The sequence below is a fragment of the Carassius carassius genome, chromosome 13 (genome assembly GCF_963082965.1).
Source record: "Carassius carassius chromosome 13, fCarCar2.1, whole genome shotgun sequence".
Taxonomy (NCBI): domain Eukaryota; kingdom Metazoa; phylum Chordata; class Actinopteri; order Cypriniformes; family Cyprinidae; genus Carassius; species Carassius carassius.
In genome coordinates, this window is record NC_081767.1 from 16,953,143 (window position 1) to 16,966,314 (window position 13,172).

At 41.6% G+C, this 13,172-nt stretch overlaps 3 protein-coding genes across 3 annotated transcripts in view; 1 reads left to right on the top strand and 2 right to left on the bottom strand.

Annotated features, from left to right (window-relative positions):
- Positions 1–13,172, bottom strand: part of LOC132156005 (uncharacterized) — a 156,472-nt gene that overhangs the window by 85,747 nt on the left and 57,553 nt on the right. The window lies entirely within an intron of this gene.
- The window catches only part of LOC132156003 (acetyl-coenzyme A transporter 1-like), a 249,357-nt gene that overhangs the window by 67,294 nt on the left and 168,891 nt on the right, over positions 1–13,172 (bottom strand). The window lies entirely within an intron of this gene.
- Positions 1,963–13,172, top strand: part of LOC132156001 (extracellular calcium-sensing receptor-like) — a 33,894-nt gene continuing 22,684 nt past the window's right edge. Inside the window, exon 1 of the mRNA XM_059564806.1 lies at positions 1,963–1,978. The gene's annotated coding sequence lies outside the window, so the exon portion shown is untranslated. The remainder of the gene's footprint in view (positions 1,979–13,172) is intronic.

The window sequence follows — 13,172 nt, forward strand, 5'->3', positions numbered from 1 at the left end:
TAAATAATGTTTGTAGTGAATTAAAATACTCACAGTATCATTTGTATGCCGATGAGACAATTATGCATTCTTGTGCCTCTACACCTGAGACTGCCTGTGCGAATTTGCAGTCAGATTTTGCCTCATTCTGCCTTGTTTGATTTGAAGCTACTTTTAAAAATGCAAAAAAAATGAAGGCAATGGTATTTGCCCCCGTAGGTACTAAAGACCCAGTTCATGCTATTAAGACACTCCAAGATGAAGCTATTGAACTTGTTGATACTTACAAGTATTTGGGTATCTGGCTTGATAAAGTTTTACGTTTAAAAAACACATTGAACACATTCTCACTATGAAACTTAAATTTACTCTGGCATTCTTATATAGATTAAAATCTTGCTTTTAGGACTATAAGAAAAAGACTGGTTGCAAGACTATTCCTGTCTCAAATAGATTATGGGGATATAATCTATCAATTTGCTTGTCCATCTACTCTGTCAATACTAGATCCTCTTTATCATGCGGCTCTCAGGTTCATTACAAATACTGGCTATCAGACACATCATTGCATCGTATACAACAGGGCTATTCAATTACAAATTCAATTGGGCCAGATTTTCAAACCAAGAAGGTTAGCTGGGCCAGTTATTTCAGCGGCGAAATAAACTCGTAATGACACATTTCAAAACCAACACAAACAAATGTATTGAATACATGTAAGGTTTATTCATTGTTTCTCTTTTAACTTTGGTCAGTTTGCATATCAAAAGGTGCATACAAATACAATAAAAGAGCTAACTGAACAGAATCTGAGGTAGCCCCTAATTTTTCCACTTACAAAAAAAAAAAAAAAACTGACCTAAGCATCTCTTGCCTTGGCCTACCTAGGCTACATATCTGACCTATCTGATCACAAAGTGCAAAAAAAAATAAAATAAAAAATACTGCACAGTAGTAGATAAGCAATAACATTAAGTTCCTTTTGAAACAAAATACTCATCTTGCTCACATTTGACCCAGGAACATCTCAAAGTGCATAAAAAAATACTGCACAGTAGTAGATAAGCAATAACATTAAGTTTCCTTTTGAAACAAAATACTCATCTTGCTCACATTTGACCCAGGAACATCTCAAAGTGCATAAAATAAAAAGTGCACAGTATTCACAACTAGGCTATAACTAACACATGAATACAAGGTGGACTACTGCACATATTGCACATACTGAGGGAACATATTTTAAATCACCACATTTGTGATTAGGCATGCATTTGTTACACATCCAACATTATATTAATGTAGGCTACAATTACCCAGCTAATTTAGTGGGAGAAGTGACATTTTTTGTTTTGAACGAGAGCAGTGACTTTAGGCTCGTAAGTTGTCAATGCAATCCGAAGGCATTGGTGGAGAGTACGATCAGTCAGGGAGCAACGAGAGTTGCTTTTTATGGAGTTCATGTGTGAAAAACTTGACTCACATGTGTAAGTTGATCCAAACATACTGAGCATGACGATCGCTACTTTCTTAACGTTAGGGAACTGATGTACGTTGACTTTAGTCCAAAACACTGTAGGCCCATTAGTGCAAAGCTCCTGTGCCATGGTTACAGATGACCGCATGTCAACAAGTTTGAGTGCGAATTTCCCCTCGTCAATGGAAGGAACCAGTAGCTTTGCTCTGGCGGATAAGTCCCCTTCTATTGCAACAGTGAACGGGTCTCTGACAAAAACTGCCATCTCTGTGGGCAGAACAAGTCCATCCAATCGAGCAGCAAAGTTCATTTTCAACCTCGCAATGAATTCTGTCATCACATCCGTGATTTGTGCGGGGGATGAGATGCATTTGAGGAGTGTCGGAAAATGCAGCATTCGGCCTGTGCTCAAATCTGTTGCGAAAAGGTCCAGTTTAACTGGGAATGCGCGCATCTGTTCCACAAGGTCGATTACAGTTTTGTCTCTGCCTTGTAGTGCCAAATTGAGATCATTCAGGTGTTTGAATATGTCGCTCAGAAAGCAGGCATCTGCCATTAAGTTGTCGTCCAGTATGTGACTCAAGTGCGTTTCTGCCTTTTTTTGCTTGCTGTTGCGGAGAAAAGTTATGATCTCCTCTCTGAGACCACAGAAACGCTCCAGTGCTTTGCCTTTTGACAGCCACCTCACGTCATTATGCAAAAGCAGGTCGTGGTGCTCAGCAGACATTTCTGACAGCAGCATGCGGAACAAGCGGTGTTGGAGGCTTGATGTGGAGCGAATAAAATTAATTGTAGCCATCACGTTGTCCATGATCGTTTTGAGCGTCCCGCTTAGTTTTGCGCACAACACCGCCTGATGCACAATGCAGTGTAACGAGATCAACTGAGGTGCAACAGCGGACCAACGTGCTGCCAAACCATTCACTTTCCCTGTCATGGATGGAGCCCCATCTGTCACAAGCATGCACACACGCGTCATATCCAGACCATTGTCTTTAAAAAAAGCAGAAATTTTCCCAAAGACTATATCGCCCGTTGTGTGTCCTTCTAAAGGCAGTAGGCAGAGCAGCTCCTCTCTGAAGCATTTGCTGTCAAAAAAACGGACATATATGCACAACTGAGCAGTATCAGTTTTGTCTGTGGACTCATCTACTGCTATAGACATAGTATCAGCTTTCACCAGGTCTCCTAACAGTGTTTCATACACATCTGCAGCAAGAATTTCAACCCTACGAATGTTGGAAGTATCTGACAGGGGTACGTTTTTTATAGCAGATACCACGCTCGTTTTGATTTTATCATCATTTATCACCTCATCCACGACAGCCAGCATACAGTCCTTCACGGTTTCAGAGTCTGTGAATGGCCTTTTCTTTTTTGCCAAAATCCAGGAAACACGAAGGGATGCTGCGGTAGCTCTCTCTTGGGCAGTAAATGACCGCACCATGGTAGTACTGCTCCGGTTGTAAGATGCAATCAAACTTTGCACTTTTGCTGCCCTCTCTTGAGATCCCTCGGGAAAATTGGTGCGGAAAGTCTGGTGTTTCTCAACGTGGTGCCTCCGCACATTGTAATCTTTAAATACTGCGACGCACTCGTTACAAATTAAACACATCGGTTTGGCGTTTGGATGTGGCGGTAAAATAAACAAGTATTTGTCAGTCCAGGCAGGGTTAAACTGGCGGTTTTCATTGGCAATTTTACGTTTCAATGTTGAGAAAGACATATTGATAGTAATCTAGGCTACTAACATTACCGGCACGTGCTCTGCATTGTTTGCGTTGTTGCTAGGCTACGTGGTCTGTAGCCTACTACTGAATGAGTTTACATAGGGATGTGCGTTTTTGGCGGGACCACAGGCTGGGCCATTTGGAGGTTGCTTCCGGGCCGCATGTGGCCCGCGGGCCGCCAATTGAATAGCCCTGGTATACAATATGGTCAATTGGCCGTAACTTAAATCGCGCAGGATGCGACATTGGCACATTTTTATTTATAAAGCAATTTTAGGTATCTTGCCGTCTTATATTTGCTTAAAATTTGTTCGTACCCAAAGTACATATCAATTAAGATCTAGGGATGTACTACATTTTAAGGTACCAAGAATGAAGACAGAAGCAGGAAAGAGGGGTTTGTCTTATTATGGTCCTTCGTCCTGGAATGAACTCCAGTCTAGACATAAGATTGGTGCGCTAATTTACTTAGATGCTTTAAAAAAAAAGAATATCTGATATGCGGATGGACATGTGTAATTGTTTTAATTAACGGTGGGTGGATATTGACTTTTAGCCCCTATTTCGTTTGTTTACATATTTTAAACTCATTGCATTTTCACATGCAAATATTCTGTACATTTTGTGTAAATCTGCTTTGTATTATATATTGTGATTTAATGTCTTGCAACTTATGATTGAATGTGTTATACAGGACTTACTTGTAAAAGAGACTGTGTCTCAATGGGACTTTTCCTGTTTAAATAAAGGTTATATATATATATATATATATATATATATATATATATATATATATATATATATATATATATATTTAAAGATATGAAGAGATCGTGCGGTCTCTCTTTTATAAGCCATTGATTATCCTGCTATGACAAAACGTGTAATGTAAATCACAGTAATAGGCTTAAGTTAACATGGGTGTGTTGAATGGGTTTTTGTGTTCAATTGTCAATTGTCCTGTGAAGTTAAATGTCGACATTAAACGTGACTAACAAACAGGCTTTTTCAAATGGAGTGTATAACACTGCATTTCTGGTGTCGTGAAGGTGCTTTGGAGAGGAACTAAATCCTTTCACAAGGCTGTTATCAAAGCAGACTGCGTCCCAGTCAGTTCCCTAGGTAGTGAATTACTAGATTGTGCACATGAGTCCCTGCACTGGTTGTCACGGTTGATCTCTAGGTTTTGCACTTTGTGGTGAAGTCTGTGTGTTTCGCGTCTGCACTGATTAGCTTGTGGCCGTCTCCGTTAATTGTCATCAGCAGCAGCTGTCACTCATCACTCTCTCCCTATATAATGGCTTGTCTCACGTCTTTTGTTTGTGAGAGCGTTGTTTCATGTTGGTAACTGTTCTTTGCTTCTGTGTTGTTCTGCGTTTGGATGTCCATGTCTTCCCCCGGAACCTCATCCACTCATCGCACCTTCACAAGCATCACTACTTACCTTCGGCTCGATTCCCCGCAGTTCCTGTGCCATCCTCTCCTGCTGCCAACTCTCCACCACCATCTGGATTACTCACCGCCTTCACCATCTTGGATTGTCGTCTTCCCAGCGTTGTTTGTATTCTTGTTTGTTTTGTTTTGTTTCATTAAATATTCACAGAACGCTCTCACCAAAATGGAAGCAGCGAGCACCACCTCTTTATCTGACTTTATCCACCACAGCGTAGATCAGCAGCAGGAGAGCATCGCTAACACCAGACGCGCTATCCAAGTGCTGGTGGCACAGGTGTCCGTGCTCTCCCACTGCGCCCATCGCACTGCCTGCACCGCCCGTCCCCCGGGAGACCCCCCAGGATCACTTCCGGCCAGAGCCGCGAATTCCGGCACCAGAAAACTATTCCGGTGAGCCAACCTTCTGCAGAACTTTCCTTAATAAGTGCTCCATGCTTTTTGCCTTACAGCCCCGCACCTTCGCCACCGAGGAATCGAAGGTTGCGTTCACTCTGACTCTACTTTCCGGCAAGGCTGCCCTGTGGGGGACGGCGGTGTGGGAGAACCAACATCCACGTTACGCCTCGTTCCACACCCTCTCAGAGGAAATAAGGAAGGGGCTTCGATCGAGCCGTGGCTGGCAGAGAAGCCACCCACCAGCTCTCAGACCTACATCAAGGGACCTCCTCTGTCACGGATTACTCCATCCAGTTCCGCACCCTGGTGGCCGCGTGAACAGTGGAACCAGGTGGTGCAGTGGGATCGATTCCTGCATGGGCTGGCCGACCGTGTTCAGAAGGAGATCTACCTCCTCGAGCTGCCCCCCACACTCAACGGTCTCATCAACCTAGCCCTGCGAGTTGATGCCCGGATTATTCGGCTGGGTAGACAGAACAGTCCTACACGCCATCCCATCTCTCCGGAAAGGGGCCGCTCGAGTCGAGAGAACACAGTCGGTCCGGTTGACGACCATGAACCCATGCAGGTGGAAAGAGCTCGGCTGTCCCAGAGGGAGAGAGAGCGGCGGAGGTCCCAAGGACTATGTTTGTACAGCGGAGGCTCAGGACATACCATCTATTCCTGCCCGGTAAAAGAGCCAGCCCGGTAGTAAAAATGAGGCTACTATCGGGTGGGATCTCCGCTGGGAAGTCCTCAACAACATCATCGACTCTCCTTCCGGTGAAACTGCGGTGGGAGAATCACACACACGACTGTCACGCCCTTCTGGACTCCGGAGCCGAAGGTAATTTCATCAACTCACTCCTTGCACGCCACCTAAACATTCCTGTCCTGCCTGTGTCTCTTCCCATCCATTTCACCGCACTCAACGGCCAGGAACTGCCTCACGTCACTCACTACACGGAACCCCTCACTCTGCTCACTTTAGGCAATCATTGCGAAATCATATCCTTTTTTCTCATAGACTCCCCCGTAGCTCCCATTGTCTTAGGTCACCCCTGGTTAATGATACATAATCCACGAGTGGATTGGGGTTCCAACACAGTCACATTGTTGAGTGAAAGTTGTCACTGTTTATTTGTGCCGGAGGAGTTAAGGTCCGAAGTCATTCAGTGAGGTCACTGCTCTAATGTTGCTTGTCATCCAGGGATAAGTTGAACTAATGGGTTAGTTAAACAACGATTCTGGTGGCCACTTACGGCTCGTGACGTCTGCGATTTTGTTTTGGCTTGCTCAGTTTGCGCCAGATGTAAGTCATCTAACCGACCTCCTGATGGGCTCCTTCAACCGCTGTCTGTCCCTTCGAGACCCTGGTCCCACATCGCACTAGATTTTGTTACCGCCCTCCCGCCCTCTAATGGCATGACGGGCGGCACATTTCATTCCCTTGCCCAAATTATCGCCAGACAAGGAGACAGCGGTCACTGTCCTAGATCACGTCTTTCGGCTTCATGGCCTCCCAGTAGACGTGGTTTCTGACAGGGGATCTCAATTTATATCCAAATTTTGGAAAGAGTTTTGTAAATTGCTAGGAGCGTCAGTTAGCTTGTCTTCGGGTTATCATCCCCAAAGTAACGGGCAGTCTGAGCGAGCCAACCAAGATTTAGAGAGGACGTTGCGATGTTTGGTCTCCAAGAATCCTTCTTCTTTCTCCGTTCCAGTGCAGCTTAGGTTACCAGCCACCAGTTTTTCCCAGTCTGTAATCTGAAGTCTCGGTCCCCTCTGCTCACGCATTTGTCCAGACGTGCCACCGCACCTGGACCAGAGCCCGCAAGACTCTGCTCCGGATGAGGGAGCGCACTAAGGCCAAGGCCGATTGCCACCGGTCAAAGCCTCCCGTTTACATCGTGGGTCAAAAAGTGTGGCTTTCTACCAATAACATTCCTCTGCGATCCGTATCTAACAAGTTAGCTCCCAAATTTATTGGCCCATTTACTATCACCAAGATCATTAGTCCGGTGACAGTCCGCCTCAAACTACCTCCAGCGTACAGGAGGATACACCCCGCCTTTCATGTGTCCAAAATTAAACCCGTGTTTTATGCATGTATTAATCCGCCTACTCTGGTTTCCCCGCCGCGGCGTCTCGTAGATGGGGAACCGACTTATTCGGTTAATCGCATTCTGGACTCGAGACGGAGGGGGCGAAGATTCCAGTACCTGGTGGACTGGGAAGGTTACGGTGCGGAGGAGAGGAGTTGGGTACCTGCTAGGGACATATTGGATCACTCCCTTATTGATGATTACAATCAGCAGGTAGGCCCTTCTGGGAACTCTAGGAGGCATTCTTAGAGGGGGGGTACTGTCACGGTTGGTAAACCGTGATCTCTGGGTTTTGCACTTTGTGGTGAAGTCTGTGTTTCGCGTCTGCACTGATTAGCTTGTGGGCGTCTCCGTTAATTGTCATCAGCAGCAGCTGTCACTCATCACTCTCTCCCTATATAATGGCTTGTCTCACGTCTTGTGTTTGTGAGAGCATTGTTTCATGTTGGTAACTGTTCTTTGCTTCTGTGTTGTTCTGCGTTTGGATGTCCGTGTCTTCCCCTGGAACCTCATCCACTCATCGCACCTTCACAAGCATCACTACTTACCTTCCGCTCGATTCCCCGCAGTTCCTGTGCCATTCTCTCCTGCTGCCAACTCTCCACCACCATCTGGATTATTCACCGCCTTCACCATCTTGGATTGTCGTTTTCCCAGCGTTGTTTATATTCTTGTTTGTTTTGTTTTGTTTCATTAAATATTGTTCATACTCGCACTTGTTTCCAGCTTCTCCTTCACCCAATCGTCACACTGGTAAAGAGACCACCTCCGTGAAGTTGGCACCCCATAAAAAGAAATAATCACCAAAATTATGCCATTTGTTTGTGCTACGTTTGTGCTGATTTGTGCAGCAGAAACAAACGTTTGTGCTGGTTTGGTGTTTGAGATATTAAACATTCTTTTTTTGACCGTGTGACGTCACTCTCCACCCCATGTCGCCCAAATCGCTCCAAACCAGCGCAGTTTGTTTGTGCTCGATTTGTGCCCATTTGTGCCGTTAAAACAAACACTGTATCTATTTTCCTTCCGTAGATATATCCAAAATATTTTCGGAGGCTGTGATGTCACTCTCCACCCCAGATTTGTGCCAGTTTGTGCTGTTGAAATTAACGTGACATATATTTGTCCTTCTTAGAAATAACAAAAACAATTCTGGGCAGTGACGTCACTCTCCACCCCATGGCGTCCAAATCTCTCCAAACCGGTGTCATTCGTTTGTGCCAGATTTGTGCTGGTTTGTGCTGTTAAAAGAAACCCATTAACTATGACCGGTTTTTTTATATAACAAAAATAATCTTTTACGAACAGTGACGTCACTCTCCACCCCATGGCGTCCAAATCTCTTCAAACCAGTGTCATTAGTTTGTGCTCGATTTGTGCCGGTTTGTGCTGTTGAAATGAACGTCAAATATATTTCTCCTTCTTAGAAATAACAAAAACAATTCTGGGCAGTCATGTCACTCTCCACCCCAGTTCATCCAAATCTCTCCAAACCGGTGTCATTTGTTTGTGCTCGATTTGTGCCGGTTTGTGCTGTTAAAAGAAACCCTTTAACTATGACCGCTTCTTTTATATAACAAAAATAAACTTTTTACGAACAGTGATGTCACTCTCCACCACATGCAATCTAAATCGTTCCAAAACGGTGCCATTCGTTTTTGCTTGATTTGTGCTGGTTTGTGTTGTTCAAAATTTATATCCCCTCCTTTAGAAATAACAAATATAATTCGGGACAGTGACGTCACTCTCCACCTCATCTAAATCGCACCAAACCGGTGTTTTTCGTTTGTGCTCGATTTGTGCCGTTGAAAGAAACACTGCAACCCCTCTTAAACGTAAAAAAAAAAAAAAATTAAGTTCACTTACATAACTGTCCACCCCATATGGTCCAAATCGTTGCAAAACTGTGCTGTTCGTTTGTGCTCGATTTGTGCACGTTTTTGCTGTTACGATAAACACTGTATCTTGTCCTCTTCCTTAGAAATAACACTTTGGATTCGGGAAAGTGATCGACGTCACTCTCCACCGTTCAAATTGCCCCAAATTACAATGTCTTCTTTACCCCCTTCGCAGTCAATCAATAAGCCTACTTTCCAGTGCTTTGCGGCAAGCTTTATGTGCGCGTGAGCGTGGAATAGGCTATAAATGCCAATTTATTAAAGGATGGTTTCATAGGTTATTATATTAATCTATTTAATATAAACATGGGACTATTTGACTAGGAAAAAAATCTAAAAAAAAAAAAAAACAGTAGCAAAAACGAAATATTACCAGCACAAACGAAGCACAATCAAAGAAGATTTTGGGTAAATGGAGCATGTGTGGGGTTGAGTGACGCCACCGTCTATCATTCATTATCTAATATTTTAAAAACTGAAGCAGCACAAACGAAAATATTACTGGCACAAACCAGCACAAACGAGGCACAAACAAACGAGTCTATTTGGGGTGGATTTGGAGCTTTTTTTTCATACAAAAAATGTTCTTGTTGTTTCATAGCGTTGGTTGAACCACTGATGGCAGATGGACTATTCTGACAATGATTTTCATACTTTTCTGGACTTTGACAATGTATTTTTCTTGGCAGGCTATGGGACAATCAAAAGCCTTCTGGTTTTCATCCAAAATGTCTTGAATTGTGTTCCGAAGACCACTTTAGTTTTTTTGCTGATGATATTCATTTGTTTTATGCCTGCTGTAATCATCAGTGAAATGTCACATCATCTTTGTGTATCAGACAGTGCCACCATGAGTAAAAAAGATGAAAACAGGCGTTCTTTTATATTTTACTTTTTCTTTTCTTCTTATATTGTTTATAATGAATAGATTGAGGAATACTAAGAAAGTTCATGTCTAACTTAAAAAAAAAATTAAGGAGGAAGAGAATCATATCCTGGGTCGCTAAAGACCCAAGGTATGCATTTAACCTTTTGAGCGGTATGGTCCCACATATATATGGTATTCGGATTTCCATGACCCTGAGAGTATGGTCCCATATATGGGGTTTAGAATTTTCAGTGACTTCGCATAACTGCCAGATTCAAAATTTCAAATCGGCCTCTGGCGCCAACACAGAGAGAGGCCACCATGATAAATGCTGGTCATTCAAACAGCTTTTGATGTGTTTATTTTGTAACATATAGTTATACTATCACAGAAGCACCAGACATATAATAGGGCATATAAGCACACTAATGCATGAATTAAACGAGCTCAGCCTATTTGTTTTAGGCTGATGGGCTGTCATTTACGTGTTTACATTTGCATGATATGTTTATTTTATGCCACGGACACTCAGATTGTCACAGAAGTACCACAAAAAAAAGTTTATATACTGTAGCATATAAGCACAATAAATTAATTTATGAATGAAATGCGCGCAGCCGTCTTTGTTTTCATCATAGGCAGCGAGGATGTCATTTACGTTCACTCAGACAGTTTTGCATTCGCATGATGTGCTTATTTTGTGTCAAGGACGCTCCAATTGTCACAGAAGGACACCAACAAATGTTTATGGGGCAAATAAACAGAAGAATGTCAATTATGAATGAGATGCGCACAGCCATCTGTTTTCATAATAGGGTGATGAGCGGCTGTCATTTACGTTCACTCAAACAGTGTTTATAATCACTTTATGTGATTATTTTACGTCACAAACACTTACACTTACTGTCCTACTTAACAGCGCATGACATCACTATAGGGCTTACAGCACTATAGGGGTGAACTGGTTTAAAAAGATCCGGTTACATCGAATGATTCGTTCGCGAACCGGATATCACAAGCTGCTTTGTTTTGAAGTCTCTCACAACAGACACGGAAGAGAAGACAATGATGAATCAAATCGTAGTTTTTGCTATTTTTGGACCAAAATGTATTTTCGATGCTTCAAAAAAATTCTAATTGACCCTCTGATGTCACATGGACTACTTTGATGATGTTTTTCTTACCTTTCTGGACATGGACAGTAGACCGTATACACAGATTCAATGGAGGGACTAAGAGCTCTCGGACTAAATCTAAAATATCTTAAACTGTGTTCCGAAGATAAACGGAGGTCTCACTGGTTTGGAACGACATGAGGGTGAGTTATTAATGACATAATTTTGATTTTTAACAACTTAAGTCATTTGTGGGTTGCATTGCCTCCCTGTGCTCACATACTGCATTTAAATGCAGCCAAATTCTCAATAAAACTGTTTTTATTAATATATTTTAATGTTTCTGTTGTCAGACAATGGAATGAATATTATGATGACTGAAATGCGTGCCATTAAGACTACATAACCAGCTCTCAATTATATTAATCTTCACTAAAATCCTATTCACGATATTGTGTAATGAAATAAAATGCACATACGATTAAGAAAATGGTTGTGCTGTGATTTCGGCTATACATGCATGTAAAAGAGAGTTAGAAGCAACAGAATATATTTTTTAACTGAAAGTGCTGCTCCTCTGTGCGCTCGCTGAACACAGCAGATGCAGAGAAAGACGTGTGCGCTGGGAAAGAGATACCTTGCGCTCGTGCAGCAGCACCAGATAAGGTTTTGGACATCTGTTTTGGGCAGATGTTCGTTCCTCAGAGGGACTTGTGCATTGATGAGTCATTGCTGCTGTGGAAAGGCCAGTTTGGATTTCAACAGTACATTCCATCAAAGAGGAAAAGGTTCGGAATCAAGCTCTTCATGCTCTGTGATGTTCTGACTGGGTACGTCATCAAATTGGTAGTGTACACTGGCTCCAGCACAGACATCACACACAGTGTCCACAGAAAAGGCAGAAGAGAAGGGTCATGTGCAAACCTTGCAACACAGTGCTGTGTCCAACAGAATCTTTGAATAGTACCACACTTCTGCCTGTTTCTGAAAAAAAAAAATATATATATATATATATATATATATATATATAACACTGTAACAATACTTGTTCTTTTTTGTTACTGTGTAAATAATCTTTACTGTGTAAATAATGTGTATTGTTTAAAGTGCAAAATATATCAACCACACACACAAATATCAACACACATCTATTGTATCAACCTTGTAAATAAGTATACAGTAATTTAAGAAACATTTTGCTATGTCAAGCTGAATTTCCTTATATTTATTTCCTTATATTTATATATTTCATTATATATATTCTAAATACTTTGTAATTGCTGTATAAACATGTTAATGACTGTTCTACACTTATGATATATCAATCACTTCATGGTGTTAAGCAACCTTTATTTTTGTGCAATTAAGTAAACTGCACCAAACCAACTTTGGCAAAAAAAAAAAATTGTTGCTCAATACTAACTTTGGCTTTTTCATTAATAGTATTTGGATATTTTGGCTCTTTAATATAAAGCATGCATGCACATTGTTTCATCCACATGCCATTCTGGTTGATGTTTCTTGTTTACAATAAAATTTACGAGATTAAATTTGAAATAATAAAATATAAGAAAATAATACATTTGCAATATATACTGTAATCATAATACCTTGTGTGATGACCGAAGTAAAGTCGTGGCCAAAAATATTGGCCCCCTTGGTAAATATGATCAAAGAAGGCTGTGAAAATTGATCTGCATTGTTAATCCTTTTGATCTTTTATTTAAAAAATCCTTTCATTGGAAAATAAGAGTTTAAAATGGGGGGAAATATCATTATGAAATAAAGGTTTTTCTCAAATATTCATTGGACACAGTTATTGGCACTCCTAGAAATTATTATGAGTAAAATGTCTCTTAAATATATTCCTATTCATATTCACAATTTTGAGCACTCCAGCCATGGCTTCCTGTTTCACAGAAATATAAAGAAGAGGGAAAACAAAGCCCAAATTCCTTTTAATCATCCATCAAAATGGAAAAAACAAAGAATATATTTCTGATGTGCAGCAAAAGATAATTGAGCTTCACAAATTAGTGAAGTGGCTTTAAGAAAAGAGCTAGAGCAGTGAAAATTCCAATGTCCATGTAATAATCAAAACTCCATAATCATCGGGAAGAAGGAGGCGGGAACCGGCGGACAATCAAAATGAAACTTTAATAATCCAAATAAA